The sequence below is a fragment of the Macaca thibetana genome, chromosome 18 (genome assembly GCF_024542745.1).
Source record: "Macaca thibetana thibetana isolate TM-01 chromosome 18, ASM2454274v1, whole genome shotgun sequence".
Taxonomy (NCBI): Eukaryota; Metazoa; Chordata; class Mammalia; order Primates; family Cercopithecidae; genus Macaca; species Macaca thibetana.
Genome location: NC_065595.1, coordinates 70,168,392 through 70,189,504, shown reverse-complemented (window position 1 = coordinate 70,189,504; position 21,113 = coordinate 70,168,392). Strand labels below are relative to the sequence as shown.

The 21,113-nt window shown below is 46.5% G+C and overlaps 1 long non-coding RNA gene and 1 pseudogene across 1 annotated transcript; one reads left to right on the top strand and one right to left on the bottom strand.

Moving 5' to 3' along the window:
* Window positions 1-2,734: 2,734 nt before the first annotated feature.
* Window positions 2,735-3,985, top strand: LOC126941106 (nuclear factor NF-kappa-B p100 subunit-like; annotated as a pseudogene).
* A 13,024-nt stretch (window positions 3,986-17,009) lies between these two features.
* Window positions 17,010-20,833, bottom strand: LOC126941147 (uncharacterized). Its single transcript, XR_007721106.1, has 3 exons — window positions 20,560-20,833; window positions 19,273-19,463; window positions 17,010-17,096 (listed from the first exon to the last, which is right to left on the bottom strand). It is a non-coding gene; the product is annotated as an uncharacterized LOC126941147 (long non-coding RNA).
* Window positions 20,834-21,113: the final 280 nt, after the last annotated feature.

The following is a 21,113-nucleotide window of genomic DNA, read 5'->3' as shown; positions in this document are numbered from 1 at the left end:
GTTCCTTTTGGACCTGGAATTGTGGAATGGAATGGGTTTTTACCTTCCTTATAATATATAAGCTATCCTTTGTTTCCTGGCCGCATTTTATAGCATTATGGGATAACCTGTAGTCCATACAGAGTGCTCTGGTTCCAGGATAGTGAGATTTATAAGAATACAACTATCTGTTTTGCAATCAGGTTTTGCTAACAGTTTAATATATACTATGGGCTGTTTTGTGGTAGTCAGGGAACTGGTGGAGCTCAATACACAATCCAGCAAGTTAATTCTGGCACCCTGCTGGTGCAGTTAGGAAACATGCAGTTCCTTTTTCCACAACTGCTACTCCTTGAGCTCCCTATGGTAGTTGAGACTATGGGATAGGCAGATCCCGTGAATGCCACTTGACAAGAATTATAGTACAGAGCTGAGTCTCTCTCTGAGTAGGCGAGACTCTAACTTGATTTAGAAGCCTCCCTTCTTTCATCCCACTATGGATCTCAAACCAAATCCCAGGCTGGAATTTTGGATCATAATAGGACTGAGTTTTTCCCCAATGAAATGCAAAGATAGGCCGGCTCACAGGGACCAGCAGTAGACAGAAGAATGCATCTTTGAGATCCAGGCAAGTAAACTACGCAGCGCTTGTGGAAACGTGACCCACCAACCATCCAGTACCTAACCATCCAGTGGGTCAGGTATCACTGGATGAATGGAAACTGTAGCCCGGTTCACTGTGCGTAAATCTTGCACTGGCCTATATTGGTCATTTGGCTTCCATACCAGCAAAAGGGGTGTGTTCCAAGGGGACCTGCACTTCACTATGATGCCATGCTTAAAGATCCAATCTATGTGCTTTTGAATGCCACTTATGGCCTCTATGAACAACGAGTATTGACGAACCCATACCGGAGTCACTCCGAGCTTTAGCTCCACCAAGACTGGTGCCTGATTTACAGTCAATCCAGTGGATTGTCTTCAGTCCACACTCCCGAAATCTTTGCAAGTAATCCATACATTTCAAGTGGTCCTGGCACTTCTCGCCTAAGTGCTGTTTCTGCATATAGTCTCCATTCCTCAGCCCTTGGGAAGGTGAGGGTTAATACCATAGTCTTTGGCTGACTCAGGTTTAAAGACATGTTCCCTGGTGGCTCGAAAGAAATTTGCGCCTGCAGTTTTTGGAGTAAGTCTCTTCCTAGCAAGGGGACTGGACAATTTGGAAGGTATAGAAACTCATGCTGGACTTCTCATCCTCCAATAATATACTTCCTTGATAGACGGAAGGGTCTCTTCTCCGAGACTCTGGTTGCCACAATAATAGTTGTGTAATTCCTGGATAGTGGCCTTATAGGTTGCGTCACTACCAAATGCTCAGCTCTGGTATCTGCCATAAAGTCCATCTGTTGGCCACCCATCTCCACTGAGACCATAGGCTCCTGGGGGCCCAAAGAAATGGAGGCCGGTCTGTCTCAGTCCTCATAGCCTGCTACCTGTGCTAGGCTGATTAGATCGATGTCCAGTCTCAGAACACAGCAGCTGGTGGCCAGAGGCTCCAGTCAAACTCCCTGGTCATGGCTATTGCCCTTATCTTTCTCTGGACATTCATCCTTCCAGTGTCCTTTCTTTTTGCACAATGCACATGGATCCTTCTCCAGCCTTTTCCAGCCTTCAAAACCTGGTCTAGACTAACCTCTTCCACAACCACGTCTGCGACCATGTCCATGCCCCCTCACAATGCCAGTCTCTCTTTCAACCAGGGCAGCCACTAATAGCTCAGTCTTTTCCTTGAGCCTCCGCTCAGTTTCCTTCTTTTCCTCTTGTTCACGGTTAACATACACCTTAGGAGCCACCTCTATAAGCTGAGTGGCATTCCAGTTTCGGAGAAACCTTCCCATTTCTGAAGTTTCCGCTTAATGTCACCCTGCACCTGGCTACGAAATGGTGTCTTCACCATGTGCTGATTTTCAGCAGCCTCTGGATCAAATGGAGTACAGAGCTGGTATGACTCACAGAGGCTCTCATAAAACCAACTGGGGTTCTCGTCAGTCTTTTGGAGCACCTCTAACATCTTTCCTATATTCATTGCTTTCTTCCCACTTCTTATCCCATTTAGAAGTGCCTCCCGATACCTTTGCAGATGCTGAAGCTCCTCTGCATCATTTAGGTCCCAGTTGGGGTCTATCTCTGGGAACCACTCCTGGGCATAATGCCAGACATCATTTGTACCATCTGGCATAGTGTTCACTTGCCACTGGAGGGCTGCTTGAGTCACTCTCCTGTGCTCCTCTGTGTTGAACAGAGTTAAAAGGAGCTGTTGGCAGTCTGACCAGGTGGGGTTATGGGTCAGAAAAATGGACCTCATCAAGTCTATGAGGGTTTGAGGCTTTTCCGTATAGGAGAGAGTATGTTGTTTCCAATTTAGGAGGTCTGGGGCGGACAAGGGCTGGTAGACGAAAATCCACTGCCCTCCTTGAACCTGGCCTTGCTGATCATGATAAATTTGTGCTCAAGTCTCACGGAAGGGCATTTGTAAGGCTCGGGTGCCTCCAGACTGGAGGTGGCCCGCTGCGTCACGTTGCTTTTCCTCCTTAGCAAGGGCCTCAGCAGAGAAACAGCCCTGAGCCACTCGCAGGCGGACACCGCAGGCTAGTAGGCAGGTCTCCCCAGAGTGGGCGGGGCTCTCTGGAGTGCGCCACCCACCGTGCCCCAGGGCTCCACTGACTCCTCACCGGGACCCTCAGCAGCCTCCCGGATGACGGATGACGTGTTTGCCACCGCCACAGGGTGACTTCCTACCTCAGCCACCTCCTGGCAGCCGGCAATGGAGTCCTGCTCTTGGGGCAGGGGTGGCATAAAGAGCCTGGCATTCAGTGCCTGGAAGGGACTCCAAGGAGTAAGCCACAGTGCTAAGTGCCCCCTCCAGGACCACCTTCCCCCACGCCCTGGCCAGTGTGAGCCGCAAGCCTTGGAGATGCTGTAGCAAGCCTGAGAGTACAATATGTGCCTGTGCAGCACAGCGCCTGGGCCCTACTCCACTACGGTGTCACCACAGAGCCCTGCTGGTGGGACGGCACCAACCGCTGACAGTGCGGATGAGAATGGAGACATGCTACTGCACCTGGCCATCATCCACAGGCCGACCAGTGTCATGGAGCAGATAGCCCACGTCATCAACCACGCCAAGCACCTCGGCGTCGTCAACCTCACCAACCACTTGCACCAGACGCCCCTGCACCTGGCGGTGATCACTGGGCAGACAAGGGTGGTGAGGTTTCGACTGCAGGTGGGTGCAGACCCAGCACTGCTGATCAGCGTGGAGACTCAGCCATGCACCTGGCACTGCAGGCAGGTGCTAGTGCCTCAGAGTTGCTGTGTGCACTGCTTTGGAGTGGAGCTCCCGCTGTGCCCCAGCTGTTGCACATGCCTGACTTTGAGGGACTGTATCCAGCACACCTGGCGGTCTGAACCCAAAGTCCTGAGTGTCTGGATCTGCTGGTGAACAGTGGGGCTGAAGTGGAGGTCACAGAGCAGCAGGAGGGCCAAACAGCCTTGCACCTAGCCACAGAGATGGAGGCGCTGGGGTTGGTCACCCTTCTGGTCACCAAGCTCCGGGCCAACGTGAACGCTCGCACCTTTGTGGGAAACACACCACTGCACCTGGCAGCTGGACTGGGATCCCCGACCCTCACCTTCCTCCTTCTGAAGGCTGGCGTTGATGTCTATGCTGAGAACAAGGACCCCCCTGTGCCCACTGCCCTCACCCCCTCCTCTGAGAGCAACTCGGACTCGGAGGGGCCTGAGAAGGACACCCGAAGCAGCTTCCAGGGCCACACGCCTCAGCCTCACCCACAGCACCAAGGTGAAGACCTTGCTGCTAAATGCCGTTCAGAACACCATGGAGCTGCCCCTGACCCTGCCCAGCCCTGCAGGGCCAGATAGTAAATATTTTTGGTTTCGCAAGTCACACCTTCTGTGTCACAACCATTCGACTCTACCCTTGTAGCACAGAAGCAGCACCCAGGGATGATAGGTCAACAAATGCGTGTGGCTGTGTTCCAAAAAGTTTTCTTTATAAAATCAGCCGTGGCTACCATACTGTAGTTTTGACCCCTAAACTTACAGTATAAAGGTATTAGATGAAGTCAAGGAGAATGCTTCTGACAGGAACAGTCACAAGAAGCAGAAGGCAAAAGAAAAAAAATGTATATTGATAGTTAAAATTAGTATATAGAATCTCTAAAAAAAAAATTGCTTGCAAATCAGCACGGTTTTTTTCTACGGAACTTCTCAGAGCTTTTCAAAATGCTAAAATGCTTTGTGATGCTGCAAAGCCTCTACAGAGTTACCCAAAGTTAGTGCACCTCGATGCATCTCTGCAGAGGCTAAACCATGCCACCCATCAGGACATCCCACCAAGTGGACCTTTCCAGCCTCCCCTTATTTAAATGTTTCATGGCTTTCCCTTCTACATAAACAGTGTCCACTATCACTTAGGTCAGTGAGGTTTGGAACTACATTTCATAGTCCCTGATTCAAACTCCAACAGAGCTACTAATAGGAGCTTAAAAGACTTGCAGCCGCTTGTGGATAGAGGGAGCTAATAGGGAGGTAGAGCCATCTACAGGAGATATGTGGTACTGCACAACGAGAGCTGTGCCAAGCAGGTGACAAAGGGACTGAGAAATGCATCACGGCACCTAGTAGAAATCGCTCTGCACTCTGTTTATTTAACACAGAGATTTAGCAACGAAGGCGGGGTTTTCAGGAGCAGACCTTTTATTTTTGTTTGATGGGGTTGGGCGGAGAGACATGATCTTGACCGCAATTTATGTTATGACAACATGTGTGAGGAAGAGAGGATATTTAGAGTAAGTGTTTCCTTTGCAGGCTTGAATGGGCATTCGACTTATACGCAAAAGTGCGCCCATTTTCAGTGTCTCCATATCAGCACCAATTTCATTTAACTGTAAGATTCTTTTTACCATGAACACTTGGGGCGCTCAATCATTTAAAGGACATTCTACATAGAAGTTTGAAACCTCTTAATTACAGCAACTAAAACCTCACAATGGTTTCCTAGATAAGTCTCTTGTGTCGTATTTTGAAAAATAGATTTTTCTCCCAAAGAGTTAGGACAATAGCATTTATGTCATAAGAACTCTGTTTTTTGGACCACATTTTGTGATAAAAAGCAAATGAGCTTTGCATTTAGGAGCTCCAGGAAGTCCTTGTTGCCCTCGGAAGTCTGCCCCCTCACCCCAACAAAGGGCCAGACGGCTTAGAGGTAGGGAATATCTCTCTCCATAGGCTCACCAAAATGTGTGGCTGGCTGTGTGTTCCTTACTGATGTCCTGCGAGCCCTTAAGGTATTTCAACAATGAACATCTCGATTTTCTGTGGATTTATGGAAGAAAACGTTCTCTCTCCAAATGTGTACAGTAATTCCCCCTTGTCTGCAGGGAATAGTGCCAAGACTCCCAGTGAATGCCTAATACTGCAGATAATAAACAACCCTATATACGCTATTCTTTTTACTATACATACATACATACATACCAGAAATATAGCTTAATTTGTAAACTGGGCACCATATGTGATTAACAACCATATCTACTAATAAATAGAACAATTAAGACAATAGGCTGTAATAAAAGTCATGTGACTGGTCTCTCTTTCTCTCTCTCAAACTATCTTACTGTACTGCACTCACCCTTCCTATGGTAATGTGAGGTGATACAGCGCCTATGGGATGACATGAAGTGAGGCGAATGACGTAGACATTTTGACATATCGTTTGGCTACTACTGCCCTCCTAATGATACATCAGGGGGAAGATCACCTGCTTCGCGTGACCCCAGAGCATCATGCCATGACAGTGTATTTTTTGCTGGGTGTCAGGAGCAGACAATGCTGATGTTTGGGGATCCTTGAGAATTGAAGAGTTGTTTTTTTGTTTTTTGTTGTGTTGTGTTTTTTCGCCGAGACCTGCTGGAAGAACACTGCAATCAGATGTTGTGTGAATCTTCAATTCATCGAAGTGTTGCTGCAGAGATTACAATTCTTCAGTGAGAATATGAGTAATTGTAACACTGCATTCCATCCTAAGATATTCCATAATTTGGTTTTTTAATGTCTGTGCAATTTGAAATACTGCAGTACATTTCGATTATGTCCATGTTGCTGGTTCTGCTTCATTTCTTCATCTTTCTCTGCAGACGATTCAACAAGTTCTTCCAATTCCTCATTTGTTAACTCTTCTTGATGGCCTTCAATATCTTCTGCCACTTCAGCAAGCATGTCAGCAACCCTTCTCCACCAATCTGTCTTGCTGCATGAATGATTTTCCTAACTTCTCCACTGATCCCAGAGAAGCCTTTAAAATCATTCATGGCTTCACTCCATAAGTTCCTCTAGCAGGCATTTACAATTTCTGGTTTTAATTCATCCAATGCAGCTTTGAAGAAAGTGATTGCATTAGCAATAGTGAATAGCAATAACACGCATGGATCTGCCATCTCCTGGGATAACAGTGCCTTCTGGATACCTCCTGAGGGATCTGCCTGAGGCTGCTTTATAGTTAACTTTTTTTAATAAGTAGAAAGAGTACATTCTAAAATAACAATAAAAAGTGTAGTAAACACATAAACTAGTAACGTAGTTGCTTATTTTCATTATTAAGTATTATGTATTGTACCTTACATTGAGTGCTATACTGTTACACCACCAGCACCAGAGCAGGTTTCTTTATACCAGCACCAGCACAAACACATGAATAATGTATTGCACTGTGACACAGAAAGGCTACAATGTCACTAGATGATTAGTGCTCACCCAGCTCCATCATAATTTTATGAGCCCACCATCCCATACCGGGTCTGTCATTGACCAGAGCCTTGTTAGGCAGTGTATGACTGTACTTCTATGAACCTCAGCGTCCTCTTCTATGAAAATGGAATGATGGCCGGGCGCAGTGGCTCAAGCCTGTAATCCCAGCACTTTGGGAGGCTGAGACGGGTGGATCACGAGGTCAGGAGATCGAGATCATCCTGGCTAACACGGTGAAACCCCATCTCTACTAAAAAATTTAAAAAACTAGCCGGGCGAGGTGGCGGGCGCCTGTAGTCCCAGCTACTTGGGAGGCTGAGGCAGGAGAATGGCATGAACCCGGGAGGCGGAGCTTGCAGTGAGCTGAGATCCGGCCACTGCACTCCAGCCTGGGCGACAGAGTGAGACTCCGTCTCAAAAAAAAAAAAAAGAAAATGGAATGATGTTAGTACTATGTCAGATTTGTGAGAATTAATTGGGATGATGCATGTAAAGATTCCGAGCAATTTTACATACAATCCTTCTCAAGATCAGGGCATGATAAATTTATATTTTCAATAACTAAAGATACAAATTGAAAAACTGGAGTCATAAATCAATAAAGTATAATATTTCTACTTTTCTAGCAAGTCCTAAATCAGCCTAGCTATAAAATTAGTAAATAAAATTCTCTTTGATTTTCTTTTTTCAATTATTACAAAGCAAACCTCTGAGATTTCAGGGTCGAAATTTTCCATTTATGTTTATTTGTTGCTGTTTTTATTTCTGCCACTTTTTATGGGTTTGGTCCTTTTAACTGAAGAGAAGATAATGAGATGATCATGATACTTAGATCTTGAACAACTCTCACACACACACACACACACGTACGTACGTCTAAATTTCTTTTAAAAGTGAAAGTAAATTTGTCCTAGAAGTTAAAACATTGATAATTGTCTAGCGGAAAGTAGACAATTATCTATCAGAGAATGTATCTACTTCTGCCGGTGATAGTAAGTCTAAATGAAATACTAGAATTTTACAAACAAATCGATGCTGTTTTAATCCACAAATTGGTTTCCAACTACTGATTTAGCCAAGTGATTCTTAAAAGGTATAAATATGAACAGTGAGTCTCATGTCCTAGCTACCTATTACTATGTAACAAGCAACCCCAAATCCAGTGGGTACGCAAGAGCAAGCATTCATGGACCTCGTGAATCTGCATTTGGGTTGGGTTCAGAGGGAGTGGATCATTTCTGCTGCATGTGGCATCAGTAGGGGCAGCTCCTGGGGCTGAGGTCATCTGAAGACTCAGTGTTCACCTGTCTGGAGACTGACAGCAGCTGTGGGCTGGAACAGCCATCCCCAAGGCCCCTCCACACAGCTACTTGGCTCCCACCCAGAATCTGGCTGAGTTCCAAGATCAAGCATCCCGAGTGAGAGTGGGGCAGAAGCTGTTTCCTCAGTTTTGACCTAGCCTCAGAAGTCATCTGGCATCAATTATCTCACTCTTAATTAGCTGAGGCTGACTTACAAAGAGCCACTAAGATTCAAGGAGAGCAGCCATGGACTCAACATTTGATGGGGAGTGGCGAGGTTCTGGTAGGGCAAGTAGGATGGGAAACATGTTTGCCACCATTTTTGGAAAACACTTTCTACCTCACTTACATTTCACTGAGTCAATGCAACATATTTATCTACTATGGCATTTTGCTAATGTCTTGCATCCAAATTAGAAATTAATTCATTCATTCAAAAAAAAAAACATGCAGCGAGTTCTTGTTACGAGTTATGCACTTTACAACGTGATGGATATATCCACATTAATAGGCAAGATTAGATGCGAAAGTTGTCAGTGCCTCTGCTTAAAATAAATACTGCCTCATAACACTAATAATTTGTTTGAGAATGATTTAGAGCAGTTGTTAGAATCGAACTCAGGATCCAGATTGTCCAGGTGCTAATTCTCACTCTCTGGTGTGCGCTTGTCTATGATATGGGCAAGTTCTTGAAACTCCTCTGGTTTCTGTCTTCTTGTCTGTAACATGAGACTAGTAATAGATCTGCCTGGTAGGGTGGTTGTAAGGAGGAAAGGTATTAATTCATGCAATTGGTTAGTGTCTGATAGTAAGCACTCAATAAATGTTAGCCATAATTATTATTATTTATTAAGATTAAAGTGGGCTTCAAATGTTTATGGCATAACAATAGGTGAAAAGGAAGAGAATTAGAAAATCAATAATGCATACAGTATCACTATAACAGAGAACAGAAAAACCTTATATGTGGAAGAAATGTTATATTGGAGAAAAATGCAACAAAACATTTTAAGTGATGCTTTGGAGTGAAAAAACTACAGAAAATATTTTTCTTCTTATCTCTATATTCCAAAAATTTTTTCACACAAAAATGAATTGCTTGTATAATGTTTATATCACTGACCTATAACTGAAATAATAAAGCTACTTCCCGTTACAAGAAAAATCAAATGTTTCAAGGTATACATCCTGCGTACTTCCAGTTCCCTTTAAAATTCATCATATTGATCTGTGTTATACTTTGCTCTCGTCAATATAGCACACCTAGTGTTGCAGCCTATAGAGAAAGGAAAGAAAAATGGCTTAAAACTTAATGACATGTTATAGTCTGAATTACTAATACATACTCAGTCAATCCCTGGTGCCCAAAAGACCATCTGTCTCCCTTTAATGTCTCCGATAACCATCTATATGTTTCACATTTATCACTCTGGCCCTAATGCATTTGTCAAACACATGAATATTTAAAGATCTAAAACTATTGCATCAACAGAAAATGTGACAGATTTACAGTTGGGGTTTTTTCCTTTGAGTAACCAAAGGAAAAAGCTGTGCACCTGTGCTGGGGACTGCAGGGAAACTCAGTTTCACCTGAAGAGATCTAAGAACCCAAATTCTAGACCTTTAGGAATAACGATAGCTGCGCTTGTCAGTGCTTACTCTGTCCTAGGCTCCAGGCTGGCGTTTGTCCTCTGTTACCTCATTTCATCCTCCTAACAGTTCTATGAGGTCTGAAATATTATTAACTCCTCCTTACAGGGGAGGAAGCTGAAGCTCACAAAAATTAAATGACTTCCCACAGCCAGGAGGTGGCAGGGTTAGGTCTCAAACATCTTTTTTCCCAGCACCAAAACTGTGCCCTGACCACTGGCCTCCCGCAGCAAGCAACCATGCACTGACAGCAGCGCTGCCGCCGCAGGCTCTCAGCACTCAGGTTCACTGGGGTGACAAGCAGAGTTTTAGCGATGACACTCTACGCTGAGCATTTCCTCACAGAAAAGTGAAGGCCAGGATTCCCACTAGGCCTCGCTGTCACCCAAGAGGTCACTTCCTTGGGCCTTACAAAACCATCCTGCAGCTGTCTCTGTCTTCATTATAGGACACGTACCTCATCCTTAAATGGGATTGGGAGTGGGTGTATCAGGCTGTTTTTGTGTCGTAAAGGAACGTCTGAGGCTGGGTCATTTACAAAGAAAAGAGATGTAGTTGTTTCACAGTCTGCTGGCTGTACAGGAGCGCAGCGGCGGCTGGCTGTACAGGAGCATAGTGGCGGCTGGCTGTACAGGAGGCATAGTGGCGGCTGGCTGTACAGGAGCACAGTGGCGGCTGGCTGTACAGGAGCATAGTGGCGGCTGGCTGTACAGGAGGCACAGTGGCGGCTGGCTGTACAGGAGGCGCAGCGGCGGCTGGCTGTACAGGAGCACAGCGGCGGCTGGCTGTACAGGAGGCGCAGCGGCGGCTGGCTGTACAGGAGCACAGCGGCGGCTGGCTGTACAGGAGGCACAGCGGCGGCTGGCTGTACAGGAGCATAGTGGCTGCTGGCTGTACAGGAGGCACAGCGGCGGCTGGCTGTACAGGAGGCATAGTGGCGGCTGGCTGTACAGGAGGCATAGTGGCGGCTGGCTGTACAGGAGCATAGTGGCGGCTGGCTGTACAGGAGGCATAGTGGCGGCTGGCTGTACAGGAGCACAGTGGCGGCTGGCTGTACAGGAGCATAGTGGCGGCTGGCTGTACAGGAGGCATAGTGGCGGCTGGCTGTACAGGAGGCATAGTGGCGGCTGGCTGTACAGGAGCGCAGTGGCGGCTGGCTGTACAGGAGCGCAGTGGCGGCTGGCTGTACAGGAGGCATAGTGGCAGCTGGCTGTACAGGAGCACAGTGGCGGCTGGCTGTACAGGAGCACAGTGGCGGCTGGCTGTACAGGAGGCATAGTGGCGGCTGGCTGTACAGGAGGCACAGTGGCGGCTGGCTGTACAGGAGCATAGTGGCTGCTGGCTGTACAGGAGGCACAGCGGCGGCTGGCTGTACAGGAGCATAGTGGCTGCTGGCTGTACAGGAGGCACAGCGGCGGCTGGCTGTACAGGAGGCACAGCGGCGGCTGGCTGTACAGGAGGCACAGCGGCGGCTGGCTGTACAGGAGGCGCAGCGGCGGCTGGCTGTACAGGAGCGCAGCGGCGGCTGGCTGTACAGGAGGCACAGCGGCGGCTGGCTGTACAGGAGGCACAGCGGCGGCTGGCTGTACAGGAGCGCAGCGGCGGCTGGCTGTACAGGAGCGCAGCGGCGGCTGGCTGTACAGGAGGCACAGCGGCGGCTGGCTGTACAGGAGGCACAGCGGCGGCTGGCTGTACAGGAGGCACAGCGGCGGCTGGCTGTACAGGAGGCACAGCGGCGGCTGGCTGTACAGGAGGCACAGCGGCGGCTGGCTGTACAGGAGGCACAGTGGCGGCTGGCTGTACAGGAGCACAGTGGCGGCTGGCTGTACAGGAGCACAGTGGTGGCTGGCTGTACAGGAGGCATAGTGACGGCTGGCTGTACAGGAGGCATAGTGGCGGCTGGCTGTACAGGAGCACAGTGGCAGCAGTTGCTTGACTTCTAGTGAGGTTTTACTCATGGCAGAAGGCAACGAGAAAGCAGGCGGGTCACATGACGAGAGTGGGAGCAAGAGCGATGTGGGGGAGGAGCCACACACTTTTAAACAACCAGATCGCATATGAAATCGGAGTAAGAACTCACTCATCACCAAGGAGCTGGGCCAAGCCATTCACGAGGGATCCGTCGGCATGATCCAAACACCTCCCACCAGGCCCCACCTCCAACACTGGGGGTTACATCTCGACATGAGATTCAGAGGGAACAAACATCCAAACCATATCAGTGAATGTATGCAATTAAAGTTACAGGCCCAGTGGCAAAGAATAACGGCATGAGAAATATCTAGACCAACTTACATCAGCATCAAGCTCGCCGGAGAAATTCAGTCCTGTAAGTCCAACTGGAGGTTCTAAGATGGTCAAAGGTGGGACCATGAGAAACGGGAGAAAACACTAATATGCAACATTTGGAATGAGAAGCGCAAACGGTGACCTACGCGGAGCAGGCTTTATAAAAAGCATGTGCGGCGTGAAGCTAGGAACTGTTGGTATTAAGCATTTTTCTAGTCTGACTTTCATAAGTACTACTTCAGCTGAAATATAAACAGTCCCTGAAAGGTATAATGTGACTTTTATTTGGGGTTTGTTTTGTTTTGTTTTTAGGATTGAAAGGATGAAAGAATTGGTTGTTCAAGAGCCAACCCCACCACCGCCCTCACACAAAAAAAGATTCATTCGATTTTCTTCTTTTCAGGAACTGCCTGCTAGGGCTGAAGGCAACATTTTTCATGAAGCCACCATGATCTTGTTGAACAACGTAATGTGAGCGCCAACACTTACCTTGGAACGCATCTCTGCCAAAAGCCTTATTTTCCAAAGGAGGAAACTTGGATGCACTTTTCCAAATTCACTTAGCTAATTAGTGAAGAGCCTCTCAGAACGAGTAAGTTCAACATGTTGGCTCAAACAAGCCTTTCTTGTGGGTGTTTCCCTAAAAACTCCTGTTACAATGAACCCATTGTTCCTTCAATAAGTCATTAACATGATTGCTGTTGAGGGATGACATTCATCCGAGGAAGAACTGCTGATCAGGCCACTTGAGGTCAGACTCACCCAACAGAGAAGCTCACATATCCTGCTTTAATGAATCCATCACACCAAAATTTGGAACCTGTTGCAAGCAGCTGAATCTGCCACAACCTGCCTACGTGGGTTTTAGTATTAACTATCACTGACAGTGTCCATTGAAATGATGTGCATAGTCTGTAAAGCTTTGTTTTCTAATATATTGAGGGAATTGGAGAGCCAGTTAAATAATCAAGCACTGTAATTAACACATTTTCATTTACATTGCCCCCATAGTCCCTACTGACACACCTAGGAATCGTAAACTCATAGGCTGCCAGCACAGGAAGCTGTCTGAGTGGTCATCGCAGCCCAACTATCTCACTCGGTGGCTCTCTGGTTGGTCTTCTTATCACATTTTCAAACATCAGAATCTTTGCTGGCACACTAGAAAGGCCCAAACAACTCACAACAACCCCAAACAAATCATCAAGAATCATGATGCTGTCATCCCAACAACATAACAGTGCCCAGAAGAACAAAGCCATCATCACCTCCCCACTGGGCCTCCTTCATCCAGGCGCCACTGTTTGACCAAAACTCATTTCTGAGGCATCTCAGCTTGTCCTGACTAAACCCAGGCTCTCCTGGGCATGAGCTGGAAATGCTACTACTCACAGCAAGCCTGCCTGACTCCACGTCATTGCCCGCAACAGCTCAGCTCAAATTCCTCCCGATAGACACTACTGAAGAGTACTTCTCTGACTGGAGCAATATAAATTCATTCACAAGTGATGTAAACCAGGCAACAGTCCTGTGAATGACCTAGGATACACCAGAGTGCCATGGCCCAGTGCTTAAGAAACACTCCTCCACCCGAAAAATAAAATTTAGGGTAAAGACAGAGAACAATGAACGCACTAAGAAACCTGAATTCTAGAATGGGTTCTTCCATTCATTAGCTATGTGACTGGAAAAGCAGTCTTTGATTTTCACACTATGAATGACACATTTGGAAGACGTACTGTCTTAGGAGTCTTCTAGTTTAAAGTTTCGTGGTTCTAAGCAATATCAGTGGTTCCCTGAATGGTGTTACCCTCTAAATCTATAGATGGTTCCTGAAAGATCAATTTACATAAATAAATTGGATGACTCTTCTTTCTGCTAGGTACTAAGCCAATTCTGTCATCAAAATGTAGTTAAGCCACTAGTATAGAAGAAGCTATGCTAGCTGGCCACAGAATGAAGAACAGGAAACAGCCTAATAATACCGATTTCTTGACAATCAGGAGGATTGGTTAAAGGCCAGGTAACACATCCCTTGTTAGAAACGCATCATCACATAATAATCATTTGGGTGTAAAGTAAAGTTTTTTCCCTGTGCTCTTCATCCTTCATATGAGCATAAAACACACTTTTATCAACATAGAGAAATGGATCATTAAAAATATATGCATAACACCATGAAACATTTTACAAACTACACCAATTGACATAGCAAATAAAAAAATGAACACATTAAGACATAGGATGAAAAATAATAATTTTAATCCCTTTTAATTATATAGCAGTTAAAAAGTAATAATAGTTTAAGAAAATCAAACTATCTTCCACAACTGAAAGTATTCATTGTAATAAAAGTTAATCAGCATTTTGTATCAATAAGATGGACTTTTTTAATATCCTGAATTGTTTGGGTTTTCAATTTATTTTTTCTAGATCCCTTTAAAAATTGTATTTCTTCTCATTCAATATTAATATTTATCTTTAGACAAATGACTTAGTCACCACAAAATAGCATAGTGCCCAAGGTCATGCCTATGAATTATGAAATGGCTTCAGAGACTCTCAAAGATTCTCCGAAGTTGCCACATAGAGAAATGACAATTGATCCAACATAAAACCACTCAAGGAAATTTCATCCAGGGTTTGAATCCCAGGACTACTGGAAGCAGTGTTATCAAAGCTCCCTGAAATACCTCAGTGAAACTCATTAAATTCCTGGCTGCAGAATCAGCCCATCTTTCCCAGGACCTGCTCACTCCCGGGCATGGGGCAAGCTGCCCATCCCAGGTATCAGCGGGTTATCTAAGGGTCTGCTCTGATCTGCGCTTGAAATTCTAGAGGGATTCCTGTTTCAAGGCTTCTGAGTTCCCAGAATTTGGGGGTTGACACGGACACACCCTCCCACTTGCTTTAGTTCAATTTTACCAGACAGTTTGAATTTTTGTAGAAGGTTGAATAATGGCCCCCAAAGGAAGTCCATGCCCTGATCCTTAGAACGTGTGAATATCACCTTAAGCAGGAAAAAGGACTTTGTAACGGTGTGTAAGGATCTTGAGTTGCGAAGGTTATTTTGGATTATCCAGGCGGGCTCTAAATACACTCATGGTGTCCTTCTCACAGAGAGGCAGACGGAGAGTTGACAGAAGGAGGAGAAAGCCATGGACAAGGCAGGCAGGGGTTGGCGCCGGGTTGCCACATGCCAGAGAATAGCAGCAGCCACCAGAAGCTGGAAGGGACAAGGCACACATTCTCCCTTCAGCCTCCAGGTGAGCACGCCTCTGCCGAGATTCATTTCAACCCCGTGACACTGATTTGGACTTCTAGATTCCAGAAACCTTAAAGCTGTTGTCGTAGCCACCATGTTTGTGGTAGTTTCTTACAGCAGCCACTGGAAGCTAACACAATTTTCAACTGGACTTTCCACTATTTTCCACTGATCATGACCTCAGAAGCAAACTTGGATATGGTATTAAGCATCCCTAAAAGACCTTGTACAGACACATCTCTGCGTATGGCATTAAACACCCCCGGAGACCCTCCGCAGACAGTATCTCTGCTCGTGATATGCAACGCCTGTCACAGATCCTCTGCAGACAATCTCTATGCTTGTTGTTCCAGGAACCACTCTCATAACTTTTTTTTGTTAGAGAAACATCCATTTTTGTTGATGTTAATAAGCAATTCAGCTTGCTAAACTCAGGAAAATATAATTTTAGGTTTAGGTCTTGGTAATTAGTCTTCCTTTATATGCAAATACAATTAGCATTTTCACGCAAAGTAGCCAAATCTAAGGAAGAAATTTAATTCTATTTTCAATCTACTGAACAGTTGTAATTATATTTATTTGTCAGTTCAGACGCAATCCCAATTATAGGTCATAGAGGAAAGTTTTCAAATAAACAATTTATCTAAAATATGATCAATTGTAGAGGATTTAGTAAAAACAAAACAACTTTCTAGAAGTGGCTCTTTCCCCCGTTAATAAACTTGGATCCTATACGGGCTTTGAGATATGTGTGATTTCCAACAAATGTGGTGTTAAATAAACACTTCCATATAGAAATATAATAAGTGCAACCATCCTGAACTGGGACTGCTGCGTAATGCGTTTCATTCACACCAAATTCTCATCAGAAACACCTGGGCCCATCACTGCTGCCCCTGATTAGTGCTGCCACCTGCTGGCCACAGTCATGCTGTCTGCCAGCCAGGAGGTGCCCAGCAACCAGATCATCACCCCAAATCTCCAACCTCACAATGATGCCATTGGTGCGTTAACTGTCCTGTGACGGAAAATTTCCCACGTAAATGATTCCCACTCACCCAGACATGGAGCCAATGAAGTCTGAGGGCACAGCAGGCAAATGCCACCGTATATGGAGAACTAACGTTCACAGTGGTGAGATCAGCAAAGTCAAAAGTGGCATTTTATCATAACAAAGACAGAAAATGTGCAAAATTACTCACCTTTTAACATCTCAAATATGAATACAACTTTTGTTACACGAGCAGTTTTCAAGCTAAAAACTCTTTTAGCCCCCACAGGCCACTGCACCACCTTGGAGGTGATCACTTTGCTCATTCCCAGAAGTTGCTACAGGAACTAAGCCACATCCAGACATTGTCTAGTTATAATGATAGATTTTGGAAAGATGGGAGCTGTTTATTTCCTTTTTTAACCTTTTGAGAATCTCGGAAACATTGAATCATTTCATGCAAGTTTATGTACTTTAAGCAACGATATATCCAGGAATATTTTAAAGTAAGAGAAAGTTAAAAATGATCCAGGAAGATTTTAAAGAGGAAGTTTGTATACACACGCGTACACACACACATGCACATACATGTGGGCGTGTATAAATATATATAAAATGTGACTCTAGGTATGTATTAGATGAGATTCCCAGCAGCTGTAACTTGGACCAAGCTGAAACTCAGAGCACAATAAGAACTTCTTTGCCTCACCCACTTAGATACTCACGTGGACCAGTGTTTTAATCTTCCCTGGGACATTAGTGAAGGATGGAGGAAGCATGGGTCCTTGTGTGCCTGAGGGAGTTGAGAAAAGGAAGTCACCAGGGCAGGAGGAGCAACCAGAGCAGCCGTGGGGACCGCGACTAAGGCCGGCCTGCGCTGAACCGCCATGTGTTCTCTGACTGATGGCTGCAGGGGCCTCGCAACCTCCCATTTCCAGAGCCCGGACACACTGTGATCAGGCTGACTCCACAAGCACTGGAGCACACTGCCCTGAACACTGGGACAGCTCGGCGGAGGCTCAGGACCGGGCTCTAGTCGCAGCCAGCCTGTTGTTCCGTGAGGTGGGACGGAAGTGGCGCTGCGGACTGAACGCCTCTATGATGACCTATCCAGTGGGCTTTTCCCTCTCTTCTTGGCAATCTTGGGGTAGAATTGATATTTTCTCCTGGTACTGAATGTTCAGGGCCCACTGGACCATGCAGCTTCCTCCTGGATCCCTTCTCCTCGCCATCAACTTTGTCTCCATACCCTGGCCCTATATCATGTCCCCTGCCTTCTTCTCCCGGGGGAGCTGTGGGCTCTCTGCTCTTTGCAACCAGCACTGCGGCAGACACAGGACTGTCCCCAGAGATGCTGACGCCCTAACCCCTCTGTGGCTGCATTTGGAGACAGGGCCTTCAAGACACAAGTAAGGGTGAATGAGGTCATAGGGCTGGATCCCTAATCCAGTATGACTGGGGTCCTTATAAGGAGAAAAAGAGACACCAGGGATGCATGCACGGAGAGAAGGTCATGTAAGGATAAGCAGAGAAGGCAAGCCAAGGAAAGGGGCCTCGGGAGAAACCAGCCCTGCCAACACCAACAGCTGGACCTTGGACCTCCAGCCTCCAGAACTGCGAGGAAACAAATGTCTGCTGTTTAAGCCACTCAGCCCGCAGGCGTTTGTTATGGCAGCCCCAGCAGACTAATGCACGTGGATCTCAGACACAAGACTCTCTGCTCAGTAACTACGACGACCCTGGAGACATACTTGACTCTATCTCAGGCTGGCAAGAGCCACCTCCATACTCCATTCTCCAGGAGCAAGGACCCAGGCCCATCCTGAGGCCTGGCACAAGATGCTACCAAGGGCATCGGTCTGTGAAGCCTACAGACAGTTTTGTGAAGAACTGTTGCTCCAGATGAAGACTCTGGGGTCCCAGTGACCCAGGTCTCCTAGGGAGGTAAAGAGCCACAGCCTGAGCCTGTCTCCCTTCTCGATGAGCAGCTGTAGCTAGGCTCACCCTTCCAGAGCCCTGCACAGTGACGGCACAGCAGACAGAGGGCCCCACCCCCTGCAGAACTCCCCACCCCACAGACCGCCCCTGCATTTGACCACCACACCCTGACCACGCTCTAATTCGACTGTAATTTACTGGGACCATCAAGTCATTTTCACCCTTTTCTTGTAACAGTGGCAGATACAAACATTAACAGATGGAAAACTGTTTTTCTATTTTAAATATCTCCATGGGATAAATCGCTCGCAGATGATACTACCTGATCGTGTGGACTGGCTTATGAAATAAAACTCTGCCGCTTACATTTTCTGGAGGGTGTGATGTGACAGGAGCACTCAAGAGATCGTTATTTTCTAAATCTAACCTGAAATTTATATTAGTATCAAGAAGCAAAATGAGAGAAAATAAAATCACTTGCATAAAAAAGAGCTATCTATCCTAAAATTAAATACATAGAATTCAACAATATTTCAAGGAAAAAATACAAAACCTTATGACTTGGATTTTTTTTCTTTGCAGTGTTTCAGGATTTGTCCTGCTAGGGTGAGATGGAGGCTGAGTGAAGCCAAAACGTAAGTCACTTCCATTTCCCGGATAGAGGTGTGCAAGAAAAACCCACACTGGGATGGGAAAAAAAGGAGGCCCCAGGCCCCTTGGTGGGGAGCCAGCTGGGATGGGGGTGCAGAGTCCTGGAGGAGGTGGAAGAAGAGGTGGCGCTCTTAACAAGACCTCTCCTCTCCATTTGGATGCACAGGAAGCACTGGATTGGAGAATGGCAGAGGAGGAGGAGGGAGAAGGAGAAGGGAGGGGAACATAGCCTGACAGCCAAGGGGAGGGTCTGAGGAGAGACACGAGGGACACTTCGGTCTCAGAGGAACCGTGACCCCGAACACAGAGAATGTATTACTCCCTGCCTAATGCCCCACAGGACGGTCAAACGCATTAAGATCCACTCAGCTGCTCCTCACCTGCACATCAAGGGCTTTCCTCTCCAGATAATTGTACTAGAAGGCTGTGGCACTCAAATCACAGACTTGGACTCGTCCAGGCTAACAGTCATTTCTGAGTTTTCATCTCCTTCTATCACAGGATAAACTTATCAAGAGTGTTGCGTTTTGCAGAACTGTGTTGAACCACTACTGGAAGGCTCCTTGTCTCCCTGTAAAAAAAAAAATAAGCCGTGTTTTACTGCCTGCAAAATTCCCCTAAAAGCAAGAGAACTGCAAACAACTGAACTCCCACAGCCCTTCCACCATCTCCCACTAGTACACGGGGCAGTGAAACTTAATGCCATGTAGTTGGTATGCCTTCCATCTCCAGCATCTTTGGACAGGAAAATACTAACAATGAAGACACTACCTATCACAATTTGTAGGCTAGAGCTAACATCATTCGACAGGGAAAGGTCATACAATTCGGCACTTAAGAAAACTGAGGCCAGGAGCGGTGGCTCACGCCTGTAATCCCAGCACTTTGGGAGGCCGAGGCAGGTGGATCACAAGGTCAGGAGATCGAGACCACCCTGGCTAACACAGTGAAACTCCGTCTCTACTGAAAATACAAAAAATTAGCCAGGCATGGTGGCGGGAGCCTGTAGTCCCAGCTACTTGGGAGGCTGAGGCAGGAGAATGGTGTGAACCCAGGAGGCAGAGCTTGCAGTGAGCTGAGATCACAGCACGGCACTCCAGCCTGAGCGACAGAGCGAGACTCTGTCTCAAAAAAAAAAAAAAAAGAAAGAAAGAAAAAAGAAAACTGAAAATGAACTGAACAATTGAGAATATCACTAAGAAAGTTAAAAATTGAAAAAGAAACACAAGAAAATGAGAGCAATGGAAATAATAAAACATTGGAACAAAATGTTTCAGATCTCTGACAAACTGGAGCGCTTCACGGGAAAATCTTAATTACAAGGTAGACATTTTTTCTTTTGTTAACTTTTAAACAGTGAATGCAGACGTTAAACTGGAATGAGTGAACGAAATCCAGACATAGAGGAAAATAATGCTTCAGAGCTCAGTGCAGGACCAGGAAGAGAAAGGACTGGGTGGAGTCCTGCCTGAACCTCTGCCCCTCCTCCCACCCCCCTCCCCATTCCCCGTCTGCACACCAAGAGAACAGCACAGCTCCTCCTGGCCTGGTCAGCTGCCTGGTCTTCCTAGGGGCAAAAACCAGAAACTCCCCATTCTGTGTTGCCTTGAGCTCTCTCCTACACCTCTCCACCCTCAGCCACAGCCAGTCAGTACTGGCCACTCCACCTGTAGCCTCAGGACCAGTCTTCCACAGAGGGCACAAATGCAAAGAGAAGCTCTGCAAAGCTCTCTGAGACGCCATCCCATCTTGCTCCTCGGTTCTGACTTCTGCCTCATTTCCCTGGGTCGTCCTTAGCGCTCCCCATCCAAGTAAATGCCCAGGCCCCAGGGCCTGCAGGAGCGAAGTGCCTGATGGTTTGTAGTCCCAGCCAAGGCCTGCAACGAACCCTGGCCAACATCGCATAAAATCTACTTTCCCACAATTGTTCAATTTCTAATAGTCCTGAAAAATACCAGGGGAAAAAAAATGGGATTTTCACTTTAGTGGACATATTTCTAAGTAGACAGCTCAAATCATGGATAAAAATGTCATTGTATGTATATAAAATGTTAAGCGGGGCGCGGTGGCTCACGCCTGTAATCCCAGCACTTTGGGAGGCCGAGGCGGGCGGATCACAAGGTCAGGAGATCGAGACCATCCTGGCTAACACGGTGAAACCCCGTCTCTACTAAAAATAGAAAAAATTAGCCGGGCGCAGTGGCGGGCGCCTGTAGTCCCA